The sequence below is a fragment of the Zea mays genome, chromosome 2 (genome assembly GCF_902167145.1).
Source record: "Zea mays cultivar B73 chromosome 2, Zm-B73-REFERENCE-NAM-5.0, whole genome shotgun sequence".
Classification (NCBI taxonomy): Eukaryota; Viridiplantae; Streptophyta; class Magnoliopsida; order Poales; family Poaceae; genus Zea; species Zea mays.
In genome coordinates, this window is record NC_050097.1 from 195530686 (window position 1) to 195547360 (window position 16675).

Here is a 16675-nt window from a genome sequence, read left to right on the forward strand (position 1 = left end):
GGGAGGGAAATATTGCAAAAAGACCCCTGGAGAAACCCCAATTCAAATCTCCAAGTGGAGAGAGAGCTAGAGCTCTCTATTTCCCTCTAAGTCAAATTCTAACCCTAAGTTAAAGTTCAACCGTGTTCACTTTGAAGATGGCGCCAAAACCACTTGGGTTCTATACCAAAAATGTGGTATACCACTTAAGGCACCCCCTGGAAAAAGTGGAAGCCGAGACTCGGACGTTTGACAGCTCTTGACATCAGTTTTGTCGCAATGTGGGCAGTGAGACAAGCCAGATTTGGCGCCCGTCTATCTCCTGATCTAGGGCGTATCCTCCATTGGAACTCACACATGTGAGATAGCCCTAGGTGCCAGGAAGAGGTCTGCACCGGATTCATGGCAAGATTCGCATGTTTGCGATCTCTGGAGACGTTTGAACAATGGAAGAAACACACCTCCACGTGTTCGACGCCTTCTGCCCACGCCAGGGCACGCTCACGCGCGCCCCCGCATGCCCAGCGCCGCGCCCGAGCCAAGCCAGCGCCATGGCCCACGCCCGCGCTTATAAAACCCTCCCAGGCTTAGATTGTACCCTTCCACGCACCCTCAAACCCCACCGGAGTCTAGCTCGTCGCCGTTTGCCCGTGCGCAGCGAGTCCGCGGCCGCCCAATCCCTCTACCACCGTAGACTGGCCAGTGGAACCATTCCCAACTCCGGCCAGCCCTCGGAGAAGACTGTGCACACCTCTGTGAGGCTCCCCGAGCAAGGAATCGGAGTTTGCTTCGCCGGAGAGGCCAGTCCACGCTCGCCGGAGCTCTCAACCCCGCCGGAGTACGTGGACCGGGTAAACCACTCCACCATCCTTCGATTCCTTGTGCACACGGTCGCTATGTTACCCCGTGAAGCTCACCGTGCCCTCGGATTGAACCAGTTCGCCGTGGTTTGGCCGGTATACTCGCCGCCGACGAGGACACCCGCCTGCACGCGTGGACCGGGCGATTCCGGCCATCCCCGACGTCAAGCCGTACCTCGACGTGACCGCCAGAGTCTCCCCGAGCCAACCCCACCCTTCGCTGGACCTCCCTCGCCGCCGGTAAGCCGCGCCACCCTTTTCTTTCCCGCGGTTACTGTTTGCATAAGAGGAAGGACTGCGGGTGAGAGGGAGAGAAGGTTAGGGGGTATTGTGAAATGTCAGAGACACAGGGGAATAGTGGCGCGAGGGTAGATTTGCGCAAGTTTATTTAGTTTAAGCCCAGGGACCTCGGTGTAAACTGTTTTTCGAGAAAACCTTTATTAAATCTGTTTTTAAATTGGACAGAAATTTTGAAAAAGCATAACTTCTGTTTAATTCATCCAAATTTGGTCAAACCAATTTTGTCAGACTCTAAATAATGTAACCTACTTAAGAAAAATATAAAACCCCATATGTACTATAGAAAACTTTAAAGCTCTGATTTAATTATAGTTTTGACCAAAAGCTTAATAATAGGGCCAAAATTAGTTGCACTATTTGACTGGGGTTAGAAAAATTTTGAGAAGTTTGTATCTACCTACTAAACCAAATAAAAATGCTAAACCTCTCTGTCCACTCCATTAAGTTAGTTTTTACCCCTTATTTCATAATATGCTTAAGGGTAAGAAAAATAGAAAATGTAATTTAATTAATGGACCAGAGAGTACCTCTATTTTTGTTAGGTTACTTATTCAATATAGTTCACTGGAAAAATATATCATACCCTGTTTTAGTATAAAATAAGTAGGACCCCTTTTGTTTTAATAAAACAAGTGAAACTTAGAAAAACTCTACAAAAATAACCCCAAGGTAAAAACACCCCCACCCTTAGGATAACTAATGTTTTATTAAGGAGAATTTGGGAAAAAATATGAAATCTGCTGTTTGACATTTTTCAAATAATAATGTAGTAGAAAGAGCCTTTTGACATTAGACTTGAGAAAATCATAACTAAATAACCACCCCTTAGTTTTTTGTGATTTTTAGCACAAAGGCCTATTAGTACTATGGGATGCCAGCAAAAATAACCTTTAGGACAGAACCTACACCTAACTAAGAGGTGTAGTGTAAAGTGGCCCATTTTGCCTAACTATTGCTATTTTTGTTTAAAGCCTAGCTTTTGTACTTTAAGCCTCAAATTTTGAAAACAAGCTAGAATAGCAAGTGGCAACCCACTGTAATTTTTACAGAATTTTTGGAAATTATTAAAACACTGTCGCAGTTCAAACCTACACTAGAAACCCTAAATGGAAATTAAAGAAAGGAAAATGAATAATGGAAATTAATGTCATCCTAAAACCTTTATAAGATTGTCCACTAAAATCTATAATGACAATGCAAATCCACTATGTTATCCTAAAAGAAAACCTAAGCTTAAAAGGTAATAAGTCTATGTATATATGTACCACTAGAAGCCCCACATAACCAGGAAACCCTAAGTTAATTCTTGACTTAGTTTCTTTAGCTTAATGTTCTTAAATCTTGCATAATCATGACATACATGTTCATTGCATTTCGATAGACTGTAATCTTGCTGACGGAGAGTGCATCCTCGTGCCGGAGCAAGGAGCTACTCAGGAGGTAGCCCCAGATCCAGCACCCGAGCCTGCACCAGAGGACCTGCCTGCCACTGCTTTGGAAGGCAAGCCCCGGTTTTATGCATAACCTGTTATTTATGCTATTTTACTTCACTTAATGATTGTAGTATTGATTGTGCACTTAGGTGTAGGAATTGTTTGAAACCCTAGTTGCATGATCTCAGGAATCCTTTTGAAATGAATACTAGTATGACAGGTCGAGTAGTTGCTTTATTTAATTAGGATCTCGATAGAAGACGAGTGATTTTTCTAGCACTCGCGCGAGATCAGGAAATTGATTGTACCCACTTTCACACTGTCATGATATTAGTTGGTGGACAACAATCCATGGGGATTGGTTGTTTATGAGATGGAAAATGGAATAAGGATTAACGTGCGGATACCTGTGTCAAGCGTTTGAACGTACTAAGCACATGCCGAGAAATATGGTAAATCGGTAAGCCTAGTACCTGATTGAACCTGGCAGTGGACTTTACCCCTCACGCGACCTGAGACGAGGTCTCCCATTCCGGTTATGGTGGGTACAAGTGCGGTCACTGCACGACGGCCAGTCGGGGTCAGTGAGGCATTGTACGCCAAGGCGGTGAGCCCTGATCTGCTGATGGGGAATCGATGGGGACGGTTGATGTGTGTGGGGACGGAGTGCCCCTACATGTCGTGTGTTTAGGTTTACCTTGCAAGGATAAAAACTCGATTCGAATCGTCTGCTTCTCGCAGCTAATGAGACTGCTTGATCCATTGTACTGCATTGAGTAATAAGTGGAAGTATGATGAGTTGAGATAAGATGTTGATTGTTAATAATGCTTGCTACCATGTATGAGTAGATAGTCCACTTTTAGCCTTAAGAGAGTCACACTTAACTTTGACTAAGTTAAAATTTTGATTTAGAAACTCATCTAGTGCTTTTGGCAACCAAACCCCACAGCCAAACAGCTGCATGTCTAGAGGTAGAGGAGTAGACTCCTCACACCGGGTAAGTCTAGCTGAGTATTAGTATACTCAGCCTTGCTTGTGGCATAATTTTTTTACAGGTTCTCTGGAGGAAATGGTTGCTGGAATAACTTGGCCGTCCACCTTGCCACCGGGTTGGACTGTCGAGTGGGACCCTGCCTCGGCTGAGGAGGAGCATGAGGAGTGATGGGACAGGCTTCCCCATCTCTCCATTTATTTACCGTTAGTTTATTTCTGCTGCACTTCGAACAATGATGGTTACTTTTGCAAAACTCCGATGATGATGATGGTGATGTAATAATCTAATACTCTGACATGTATGGTTTTATGCTTTATTGTATTTGCTCTGTGACTCACCTTCGAGTGAGATTGTGGTACTTGATCCTGTCAGTGGCCGTGTCGGACTAGATCCGAGGGATTGACGGGTTATTCCCATTTAAGTGTGGTCTAGCCTCTAAGGCGGGGCTTAGGCACTTAAGTTGGAATAATTCGGGCAGTTCCGCCACAGCTGGTATCGGAGCTTGTACCACCACAGAGGAATCAATAAAATGTAAATACCATCAATTTTTCCAAGTAAAATTTGATAGAAACAATGTTGGATAGATAGTAGGACGAGCAGGATAGACCTAGGACGTGGAGCCTTAGGGTAATAGAAGGGTAGCTAGGTGGCTAAGTAACTAGGCCCTACAGGCCACTTTTACAGGATGGGAGTTTCTCCCTATTCCTTTTATCTTGTTGTGAGGTCATTCAGGACGAGCATGCATCCATTCATAATTAAGCAAATGGATATCTGAGTAAAGGACTTAAAAATAAGATAACAACCAACTAGGTCCCCAGTGCCTTTTCATTTAACTAGAGAAGGGCTGAGTTTTATTTTTCCTTGTTCTTTTTATTCTTTTTTCTTTTACTTACGCTTGACCGTACACAGATGACTTCCCACGGATCCTCTGATGACGGAAATGCACTGACCCACACTGACGGACTTGCACGAGAAGGCTTTCCCCGCATTTTGTGGGAGGTACTTCAGGGGGTCGGATACACGACACCCCCTCAGTACGCGGTGCAGCAGTTCGAGAAGCACCGAGTGCCTCGCTGTAGGGTGAGGATGACTTTGGAGCCTCATCCCCTGCAGCCAGGCTGGCGCTCTTTGGACTCCGAGTCTTTCGGATACCGAGCAGAGGACACGATCGAGGCAATCGCTCTGCATGGATTGACTACTTTCTGCGGATTCCATCCTTTGGAGCTGGCTACCCACCCCATTGGCTTGTTCCCCGCTGAGAGGGAGGACGACCCAATGTGGAAGGATCGGGTGGAGCATGCCAAGGATATCTGGGCCATCTACCCAGGACAGACCGCGCACTTGACTGTACGGTGCATGAATGCCCTGTACCGTCTGCAGGTGATGCGCGGTGAGGCAATGTCCCATCTGATGGCACTGCTGGAGGCAACAAAGATTACGTTGGATAACAGAGAGGAACTCGTGGTTGACTTGTCTCAAGAAATGGTGGAGAAGGACTTGCAGGTGGAGCAGCTATCCACTGATATTCAGGAATTGGAGGAGCTGGTGGGCACCAGGGAGAACACCATCGAGATTCTAGAGGATCAGCTCATTAACACTCAGCAGCAGCTCGCTGAGGCTAACGAGCACCTGGACATGCATCACCAGGAGATCCAGGACCAGGAGGCCAACGAGGACGTCGACATTGAGGGAGGAGATGAGCCTGCCTCCAGTGTGGACACTGCTGGCTCGGGAAGACCACCTTCCCCCGAGTCGAGTGTTGCTTCGTTCGCTCACTAGGTGTTCAGGATAGGCTTAGAAGTTGGATAGTCGGACTCCTCGCAGCTAGCTTAGCTTTTGCACCCTTGGGGTACTAGGCTAGATAGAGTTGAGTCATTTTGGAACAATTTGATGTAATCATGCTAAACTCTCTTGGAAGCTTGTTTGATGGATGTTGTCATCAGTCTAAATTTGGAAGAAAGAATTAGTGTCTTTTAAAAATCCTTTTGTTGAAGTCGGAGTCTATCATGTTGTTTTAACTTTTTCTCCGTGATAAAATCTTGAACTTGGAACTGTGGTGTTAAGTATGTATGTGGTTTTTCAGATGGCCGGGAGGCAGCGTCGTGGCCAGAACGAGCGCGTTCCTCCACCGCCGCCACCACCTCCCACTCTGCAGGAGCTCATGGCTCAGCAGAATGAGATCCTGAGGCAGCTGGCTCAACGTCAGCCACCACCTCAGCATTATGGTGGTGGAGACCATCAGCGTCACCCCGCGGCGGCTACATACCAGGAATTCCTTAGCACCCAGCCTCCATTGTTCACAAGGGCGGAGGACCCACTTGATGCAGATGTGTGGCTGCGAGTGGTGGAATCAAAATTCCCCCTGCTCCATGGAGCTTGCTCAGAGGTCACCAAAGTCAGGTTCGCCACCCAGCAGCTTCGCGGACCTGCAAGGACTTGGTGGGATCATTTTCTTGCTATGCAGCCAGAGGACCGAGAGGTGGAGTGGAGGGAGTTCAAGGCAGCTTTTAGAGGACACCATATACCAGCCGGGATCATGGACAGGAAGCTCAATGAGTTTTTGGCACTCACTCAGGGCAACAGGACAGTGTTGCAGTATGCCCAGGCTTTTAATGATTTGTGCCAGTATGCGGGATATCATGCAGATACAGATGAGAAGAAGAGGGATAGGTTCAGGAGGGGGCTCAGCACTAAGCTCCGTGATCGTCTCAACACCGTCAGGGCCAACAGTTACAATGAGTTGGTCAACATGGATATCTCCCAACAGGACTGCATTACAGCTAGACAGGCAGAGAAGAAGAGGAAGACCCCTGTGGCAGGACCCTCAGCTCAGCCACAGCGCTTCAGGATTGTGTCCGACACCCAGGGCAGGGGACCCCAGCAGCAGCAAGGGCGATGGGTGATCCGACCGCAGCAGCAGCAGCAGCCGGCACCCAACCGCACCCAATTTCTAGCTCAGAGGGGCAATCAGCAGCAGCGGCAGTACCGCCAGGCAAATGACAACAGATGCTTCACATGTGGCAACACTGGGCATTATGCCAAGAATTGCCCCAGGAACCAGCAGAGGCAGGGGCAGAATGTCAATCAGAACCAAGGCAAGAGACAGAAGGTGCAAGTGAGGCAGGGCAGACTGAACTTCACCACCATGGCTGATATTCCAGAGGGAGCACCCGTCATGACTGGTATCTTTACAGTTTTGAATTATCCTGCTATTATTCTATTTGATTCTGGTGCATCGCATAGTTTTATCAGTGCAAAATTTAGTGCCAAGTGCCAACTGCCTTTTCACCACACCAATGGAGGTATCACAATTTCAACACCCGGAGGCAGAGTTGCCACTTATCAAATCAACAGACACGTGCCCATAAAGTTTGGTAGTCTAATAATTAAAACCACCCTCCTCATTTTGGGGTTGGATAGTGTGGATATTATATTGGGAACTGACTGGTTGACCAGGCACCAAGCAGTTATTGATATTGCAGCCAGGGCCATTGAGGTGCACTCACCAACTTGTGGTGAAACCACACTCTATTTGCCTGACCAGGGTTGTACCCGTTCTTGTGCTTTCGTCATGATAAATTCCCCGGTGGAAAAGATCCCAGTGGTCCGTGACTATCCGGATGTTTTTCTGGAAGAATTGCCAGGGATGCCACCTGACCGAGATATTGAGTTCGCCATCGAATTGCAACCCGGGACTGCTCCTATCTCCAAGAGATCCTATAGGATGCCTCCCGCGGAATTGGCAGAATTGAAGAAACAATTGCAAGAATTGTTGGATAAGGGGTTTATTCGCCCAAGTACTTCACCTTGGGGATGTCCAGCTTTATTTGTGAAGAAGAAGGATGAGAGTTTGAGGATGTGTGTTGACTACCGCCCTCTCAATGCGGTGACTATTAAGAACAAATACCCGCTGCCCCGCATTGATGTTCTGTTCGATCAATTGGTAGGAGCCAAGGTATTCTCCAAGATAGACCTTCGCTCAGGTTACCATCAGATCAAGATCCGTGCCAGCGATATTCCCAAGACGGCTTTCTCAACCAGATATGGACTGTATGAGTTTCTGGTGATGTCTTTTGGGCTGACCAATGCCTCGGCTTATTTTATGTACCTGATGAACTCAGTGTTTATGCCAGAATTGGATAAGTTCGTGGTCGTTTTCATTGATGATATTCTGGTCTATTCCAAGAATGAAGATGAACATACTGAGCACCTGCACATCGTGCTTCAGCGGCTGCGCGATCATCATCTCTATGCTAAGTTGTCTAAATGTGAGTTCTGGCTGAAAGAGATTAAATTCTTGGGTCACACAATTTCCCAGGATGGGATATCCGTTGATCCTGAGAAGGTGCAGGAGGTGATGGATTGGAAACCCCCGACTACAGTGAAGCAGATTCGGAGTTTTCTGGGATTGGCAGGGTATTATCGACGATTTATTCCGGATTTCTCCAGAATTGCCAAGCCAATGACTGAACTGTTAAAGAAGGGAGTCAAATTTGAGTGGAGCCAAAAGTGTGAAGATGCCTTTCATACCTTGAGGCAGCATTTGACAACAGCCCCAGTGCTGGCCCAACCTGACAACACCAAGCCATTTGAAGTTTATTGTGATGCTTCGGGTACCGGATTGGGATGTGTCTTGATGCAAGAGAACAGAGTGATTGCTTATGCTTCCCGAGCACTCAGGCCCCATGAGCAGAACTACCCCACTCATGATCTGGAATTGGCAGCTGTGGTGCATGCTCTTAAGATATGGAGACACTACTTGATGGGAGCTCACTGTAACATCTATACTGATCACAAGAGTCTCAAATACATCTTCACTCAGGCAGATCTGAACATGAGGCAAAGGAGATGGTTAGAGTTGATCAAAGACTATGATTTGGAGGTGCATTACCACCCTGGTAAGGCCAATGTTGTGGCAGATGCCTTGAGCAGAAAGGCCCAGTGCAATTGTATGAGCATGGATGTGGGAGTTACCACCCTGTGTGATGAGTTGTGCAGATTGAACCTGGAAGTTGTTTCTTCGGGCGACCTAAGCTATATCTCGGTGGAGCCCACGTTGCAAGAGCAGATAGTCAGGGCACAGGTTGAGGATAAGGGTGTTCAGGTTATCAAGGATATGATCAAGCAAAAGGCAGAGAAATACAAGTGTTTCCGACAGGACAGCAAGGGAATTATATGGTTTGGAGATCGATTGGTTGTTCCCAAGGACCCTGAGCTCAGAAAGAAGTTACTGGATGAAGCTCACCTTTCCAAATTCTCCATGCACCCTGGTAGCAACAAGATGTACCATGATCTCAGATCTCTATATTGGTGGACTAGAATGAAAAGGGAAATTGCCAAGTACATATCCGAATGTGACACCTGCCAGAGAATTAAAGCTAGTCACTTGAAGGCAGCAGGCCCTTTGCAACCCCTTCCCATACCATCTTGGAAATGGGAGGACATTTGCATGGACTTCATAGTGGGATTACCCAATACCTCCAGACACCATGATTCTATTTGGGTTATCGTGGACAGATTGACCAAGACTGCTCATTTCTTGCCAGTGCACACCACCCACAAGATAGAGAAGTACGCTGAAATTTATGTTGATCAGATAGTAAGATTGCATGGTATTCCAAAGACCATTATATCTGACAGAGGAGCACTGTTTGTGGCACGCTTTTGGGAGAAACTGCAAGAATCACTTGGGACCCAAGTAGTCCGAAGCTCAGCATATCACCCACAAACAGATGGCCAGACAGAAAGGGTAAATCAGATTTTGGAAGACATGTTGCGGGCATGTGCACTACATTATGGAAAGGATTGGGACAAGTGTCTGTCTTTGGCAGAGTTTTCTTACAATAACAGCTATCAATCTAGTCTGAGGATGGCACCTTTTGAAGCCTTATATGGGAGAAGGTGTAGGACCCCATTAAATTGGTCTCAAGCAGGAGAAAGGGAAATTTTTGGGCCGGATTTAGTACTCGAGGCAGAGGCAAAAGTCAGAGTTATTACCAAGAACTTGGAAGCTGCTCAGGACAGGCAAAGGAGCTATCATGATAAGAGGCGGAAGCCTCTACAGTTTGAAGTGGGAGATCATGTCTATCTTAAGGTATCACCCACCAAGGGTGTCCAGAGATTCGGGATCAAGGGCAAGTTAGCTCCTCGCTACATTGGACCCTATGAGATCAAGGCAAGTTGTGGACCCGTAGCCTACCAATTGGAATTGCCACCTCACATGTCAGCAGTTCATAATGTATTCCATGTATCTCAGCTGCGAAATGTGTTCATCTACCCACTGAAGTGCTACCAGAACCAGACATTGAGATAGAATCAGACTTGTCCTACCAAGAGTACCCCGTCAAGGTATTAGATCAAAAGGAGAGATCAACTCGGGCAAGGCCGGTCAGAATGTACAAGGTTCAGTGGAGTCACCATTATGCAGAAGAAGCTACATGGGAGACTGAGGATTTTCTACGCTCTCGCTTCCTCGACTTTCTACCCAAAGGAGTCGGTATGTAACCCCAAAACCCCACCCCCACCTGCCCTTTGAAATCAATTATAAGAAAAACTTAGATAACAAGGATAGTCTAAGTGGTGGATTTAACTTAAGAAGGGCTTCCTTCTGAAGTTGCAAAGAGGATGACATTCGAAGAGCAGTTAATAAGAGAAATTTAAGTAAGGGGAAAACAACACCAGCACACCTTCAAGCACCCTTCAAGGGACTCTACCTAAATCTCGGGACGAGATTCCTTTAAGGGGGGAGGGCTGTAACACCCCAGGTGTTACCTTGGCTAGAGCCCACCTTGGCACTAGAAGCTGTGATCACAAGGGGGTAAAGGCTTAGGGCAACACATAAGAACTAGGAGATCAAGTGCTAATAAAGTTGTCAATGACATAAGAAGCATTACTCTAATCCTTGCACACTTACTACCTTGGATAGGAGGGGAGAAGAACCCTAGACCTCTCCTAAACCCTATCTCCCAAAACCCTAGGTAAGAAGGGAAAGAGAGTGAACAAGTGTGCAAAGCATGAGTAAATTTTACCCAAACCTTAACTAACCTAGTAACCATCAATTAGGGGAGGGAAATATTGCAAAAAGACCCCTAGAGAAATCCCAATTCAAATCTCCAAGTGGGTTCAAATCTCTCTATTTCCCTCTAAGTCAAATTCTAACCCTAAGTTAAAGTTCAACCGTGTTCACTTTGAAGATGGCGCCAAAACCACTTGGGTTCTATACCAAAAATGTGGTATACCACTTAAGGCACCCCCTGGAAAAAGTGGAAGCCGAGACTCGGACGTTTGACAGCTCTTGACATCAGTTTTGTCGCAATGTGGGCAGTGACACAAGCCAGATTTGGCGCCCGTCTATCTCCTGATCTAGGGCGTATCCTCCATTGGAAGTCACACATGTGAGATAGCCCTAGGTGCCAGGAAGAGGTCTGCGCCGGATTCATGGCAAGATTCGCACGTTTGCGATCTCTAGAGACGTTTGAACAATGGAAGAAACACACCTCCACGTGTTCGACGCCTTCTGCCCGCGCCAGGGCACGCTCACGCGCGCCCCCGCATGCCCAGCGCCGCGCCCGAGCCAAGCCAGCGCCATGGCCCGCGCCCGCGCTTATAAAACCCTCCCAGGCTTAGATTGTACCCTTCCGCGCACCCTCAAACCCCACCGGAGTCTAGCTCGTCGCCGTTTGCCCGTGCGCAGCGAGTCCGCGGCCGCCCAACCCCTCTGCCACCGTAGACCGGCCAGTGGAACCATTCCCAACTCCGGCCAGCCCTCGGAGAAGACTGTGCACACCTCCGTGAGGCTCCCCGAGCAAGGAATCGGAGTTTGCTTCGCCGGAGAGGCCAGTCCACGCTCGCCGGAGCTCTCAACCCCGCCGGAGTACATGGACCGGGTAAACCACTCCACCATCTTTCGATTCCTTGTGCACACGGTCGCTATGTTACCCCGTGAAGCTCACAGTGCCCTCGGATTGAACCAGTTCGCCGTGGTTTGGCCGGTATACTCGCCGCCGACGAGGACACCCGCCTGCACGCGTGGACCGGGCGATTCCGGCCATCCCCGACGTCAAGCCGTACCTCGACGTGACCGCCAGAGTCTCCCCGAGCCAACCCCACCCTTCGCCGGACCTCCCTCGCCGCCGGTAAGCCGTGCCACCCTTTTCTTTCCCGCGGTTACTGTTTGCATAAGAGGAAGGACTGCGGGTGAGAGGGAGAGAAGGTTAGGGGGTTTTGTGAAATGTCAGAGACACAGGGGAATAGTGGCGCGAGGGTAGATTTGCGCAAGTTGATTTAGTTTAAGCCTAGGGACCTCGGTGTAAACTGTTTTTCCAGAAAACCTTTATTAAATCTGTTTTTAAATTGGACAGAAACTTTGAAAAAGCATAACTTCTGTTTTAATTCATCCAAATTTGGTCAAACCAATTTTGTCAGACTCTAAATAATGTAACCTACTTAAGAAAAATATAAAACCCCATATGTACTATAGAAAACTTTAAAGCTCTGATTTAATTATAGTTTTGACTAAAAGCTTAATAATAGGGCCAAAATTAGTTGCACTATTTGACTGGGGTTAGAAAAATTTTGAGAAGTTTGTATCTACCTACTAAACCAAATAAAAATGCTAAACCTCTCTGTCCACTCCATTAAGTTAGTTTTTACCCCTTATTTCATAATATGCTTAAGGGTAAGAAAAATAGAAAATGTAATTTAATTAATGGACCAGAGAGTACCTCTATTTTTGTTAGGTTACTTATTCAATATAGTTCACTGGAAAAATATATCATACCCTGTTTTAGTATAAAATAAGTAGGACCCCTTTTGTTTTAATAAAACAAGTGAAACTTAGAAAAACTCTACAAAAATAACCCCAAGGTAAAAACACCCCCACCCTTAGGATAACTAATGTTTTATTAAGGAGAATTTGGGAAAAAAATATGAAATCTGCTGTTTGACATTTTTCAAATAATAATGTAGTAGAAAGAGCCTTTTTGACATTAGACTTGAGAAAATCATAACTAAATAACCACCCCTTAGTTTTCTGTGATTTTTAGCACAGAGGCCTATTAGTACTATGGGATGCCAGCAAAAATAACCTTTAGGACAGAACCTACCCCTAACTAAGAGGTGTAGTGTAAAGTGGCCCATTTTGCCTAACTATTGCTATTTTTGTTTAAAGCCTAGCTTTTGTACTTTAAGCCTTAAATTTTTAAAATAAGCTAGAATAGCAAGTGGCAACCCACTGTAATTTTTACAGAATTTTTGGAAATTATTAAAACACTGTCGTAGTTCAAACCTACACTAGAAACCCTAAATGGAAATTAAAGAAAGGAAAATGAATAATGGAAATTAATGTCATCCTAAAACCTTTATAAGATTGTCCACTGAAATCTATAAATACAATGCAAATCCACTATGTTATCCTAAAAGAAAACCTAAGCTTAAAAGGTAATAAGTCTATGTATATATGTACCACTAGAAGCCCCACATAACCAGGAAACCCTAAGTTAATTCTTGACTTAGTTTCTTTAGCTTAATGTTCTTAAATCTTGCATAATCATGACATACATGTTCATTGCATTTCGATAGACTGTAATCTTGCTGACGGAGAGTGCATCCTCGTGCCGGAGCAAGGAGCTGCTCAGGAGGTAGCCCCAGATCCAGCACCCGAGCCTGCACCAGAGGACCTGCCTGGCACTGCTTTGGAAGGCAAGCCCCGGTTTTATGCATAACCTGTTATTTATGCTATTTTACTTCACTTAATGATTGTAGGATTGATTGTGCACTTAGGTGTAGGAATTGTTTGAAACCCTAGTTGCATGATCTCAGGAATCCTTTTGAAATGAATACTAGTATGACAGGTCGAGTAGTTGCTTTATTTAATTAGGATCTCGGTAGAAGACGAGTGATTTTTCTAGCACTCGCGCGAGATCAGGAAATTGATTGTACCCACTTTCACACTGTCATGATATTAGTTGGTGGACAACAATCCATGGGGATTGGTTGTTTACGAGATGGAAAATGGAATAAGGATTAACGTGCGGATACCTGTGTCAAGCGTTTGAACGTACTAAGCACATGCCGAGAAATATGGTAAATCGGTAAGCCTAGTACCTGATTGAACCTGGCAGTGGACTTTACCCCTCACGCGACCTGAGACGAGGTCTCCCATTCCGGTTATGGTGGGTACAAGTGCGGTCACTGCACGACGGCCAGTCGGGGTCAGTGAGGCATTGTACGCCAAGGCGGTGAGCCCTGATCTGCTGATGGGGAATCGATGGGGACGGTTGATGTGTGTGGGGACGGAGTGCCCCTACATGTCGTGTGTTTAGGTTTACCTTGCAAGGATAAAAACTCGATTCGAATCGTCTGCTTCTCGCAGCTAATGAGACTGCTTGATCCATTGTACTGCATTGAGTAATAAGTGGAAGTATGATGAGTTGAGATAAGATGTTGATTGTTAATAATGCTTGCTACCATGTATGAGTAGATAGTCCACTTTTAGCCTTAAGAGAGTCACACTTAACTTTGACTAAGTTAAAATTTTGATTTAGAAACTCAGCTAGTGCTTTTGGCAACCAAACCCCACAGCCAAACAGCTGCATGTCTAGAGGTAGAGGAGTAGACTCCTCACACCGGGTAAGTCTAGCTGAGTATTAGTATACTCAGCCTTGCTTGTGGCATAATTTTTTTACAGGTTCTCTGGAGGAAATGGTTGCTGGAATAACTTGGCCGTCCACCTTGCCACCGGGTTGGACTGTCGAGTGGGACCCTGCCTCGGCTGAGGAGGAGCATGAGGAGTGATGGGACAGGCTTCCCCATCTCTCCATTTATTTACCGTTAGTTTATTTCCGCTGCACTTCGAATAATGATGGTTACTTTTGCAAAACTCCGATGATGATGATGGTGATGTAATAATCTAATACTCTGACATGTATGGTTTTATGCTTTATTGTATTTGCTCTGTGACTCACCTTCGAGTGAGATTGTGGTACTTGATCCTGTCAGTGGCCGTGTCGGACTAGATCTGAGGGATTGACGGGTTATTCCCATTTAAGTGTGGTCTAGCCTCTAAGGCGGGGCTTAGGCACTTAAGTTGGAATAATTCGGGCAGTTCCGCCACAACTCGGGTGCTGGATCTGGGGCTACCTCCTGAACAGCTCCTTGCTCCGACACGAGGATGCACTCTCCGTCAGCAAGATTACAGTCTATCGAAATGCAATGGACATGTAATTCATGATTATGCAAGATTTAAGAACATTAAGCTAAAGAAACTAAGTCAAGAATTAACTTAGGGTTTCCTGGTTATGTGGGGCTTCTAGTGGTACATATATACATAGACTTATTACCTTTTAAGCTTAGGTTTTCTTTTAGGATAACATAGTGGATTTGCATTGTCTTTATAGATTTCAGTGGACAATCTTATAAAGGTTTTAGGATGACATTAATTTCCATTATTCATTTTCCTTTCTTTAATTTCCATTTAGGGTTTCTAGTGTAGGTTTGAACTACGACAGTGTTTTAATAATTTCCAAAAATTCTGTAAAAATTACAGTGGGTTGCCACTTGCTATTCTAGCTTGTTTTAAAAATTTGAGGCTTAAAGTACAAAAGCTAGGCTTTAAACAAAAAGCTATCCTAGTTGGTTGTTATCTTATTTTTAAGTCCTTTACTCAGATATCCATTTGCTTAATTATGAATGCATGCATGCTCGTCCTGAACGACCTCACAACAAGATAAAAGGAATAGGGAGAAACTCCCATCCTATAAAAGTGGCCTGTAGGGCCTAGTTACTTAGCCACCTAGCTACCCTTCTATTACCCTAAGGCTCCACGTCCTAGGTCTATCCTGCTCGTCCTACTATCTATCCAACATTGTTTCTATCAAATTTTACTTGGAAAAAATGATGGTATTTACATTTTATTGATTCCTCTGTGGTGGTACAAGCTCCGATACCAGCTGTGGTGGAACTGCCCGAATTATTCCAACTTAAGTGCCTAAGCCCCGCCTTAGAGGCTAGACCACACTTAAATGGGAATAACCCGTCAATCCCTCGGATCTAGTCCGACACGGCCACTGACAGGATCAAGTACCACAATCTCACTCGAAGGTGAGTCACAGAGCAAATACAATAAAGCATAAAACCATACATGTCAGAGTATTAGATTATTACATCACCATCATCATCATCGGAGTTTTGCAAAAGTAACCATCATTGTTCGAAGTGCAGCGGAAATAAACTAACGGTAAATAAATGGAGAGATGGGGAAGCCTGTCCCATCACTCCTCATGCTCCTCCTCAGCCGAGGCAGGGTCCCACTCGACAGTCCAACCCGGTGGCAAGGTGGACGGCCAAGTTATTCCAGCAACCATTTCCTCCAGAGAACCTGTAAAAAAATTATGCCACAAGCAAGGCTGAGTATACTAATACTCAGCTAGACTTACCCGGTGTGAGGAGTCTACTCCTCTACCTCTAGACATGCAGCTGTTTGGCTGTGGGGTTTGGTTGCCAAAAGCACTAGCTGAGTTTCTAAATCAAAATTTTAACTTAGTCAAAGTTAAGTGTGACTCTCTTAAGGCTAAAAGTGGACTATCTACTCATACATGGTAGCAAGCATTATTAACAATCAACATCTTATCTCAACTCATCATACTTCCACTTATTACTCAATGCAGTACAATGGATCAAGCAGTCTCATTAGCTGCGAGAAGCAGACGATTCGAATCGAGTTTTTATCCTTGCAAGGTAAACCTAAACACACGACATGTAGGGGCACTCCGTCCCCATACACATCAACCGTCCCCATCGATTCCCCGTCAGCAGATCAGGGCTCACCGCCTTGGCGTACAATGCCTCACTGACCCCGACTGGCCGTCGTGTAGTGACCGCACTTGTACCCACCATAACCGGAATGGGAGACCTCGTCTCAGGTCGCGTGAGGGGTAAAGTCCACTGCCAGGTTCAATCAGGTACTAGACTTACCGATTTACCATATTTCTCGGCATGTGCTTAGTACGTTCAAACGCTTGACACAGGTATCCGCACGTTAATCCTTATTCCATTTTCCATCTCGTAAACAACCAATCCCCATGGATTGTTGTCCACCAACTAATATCAT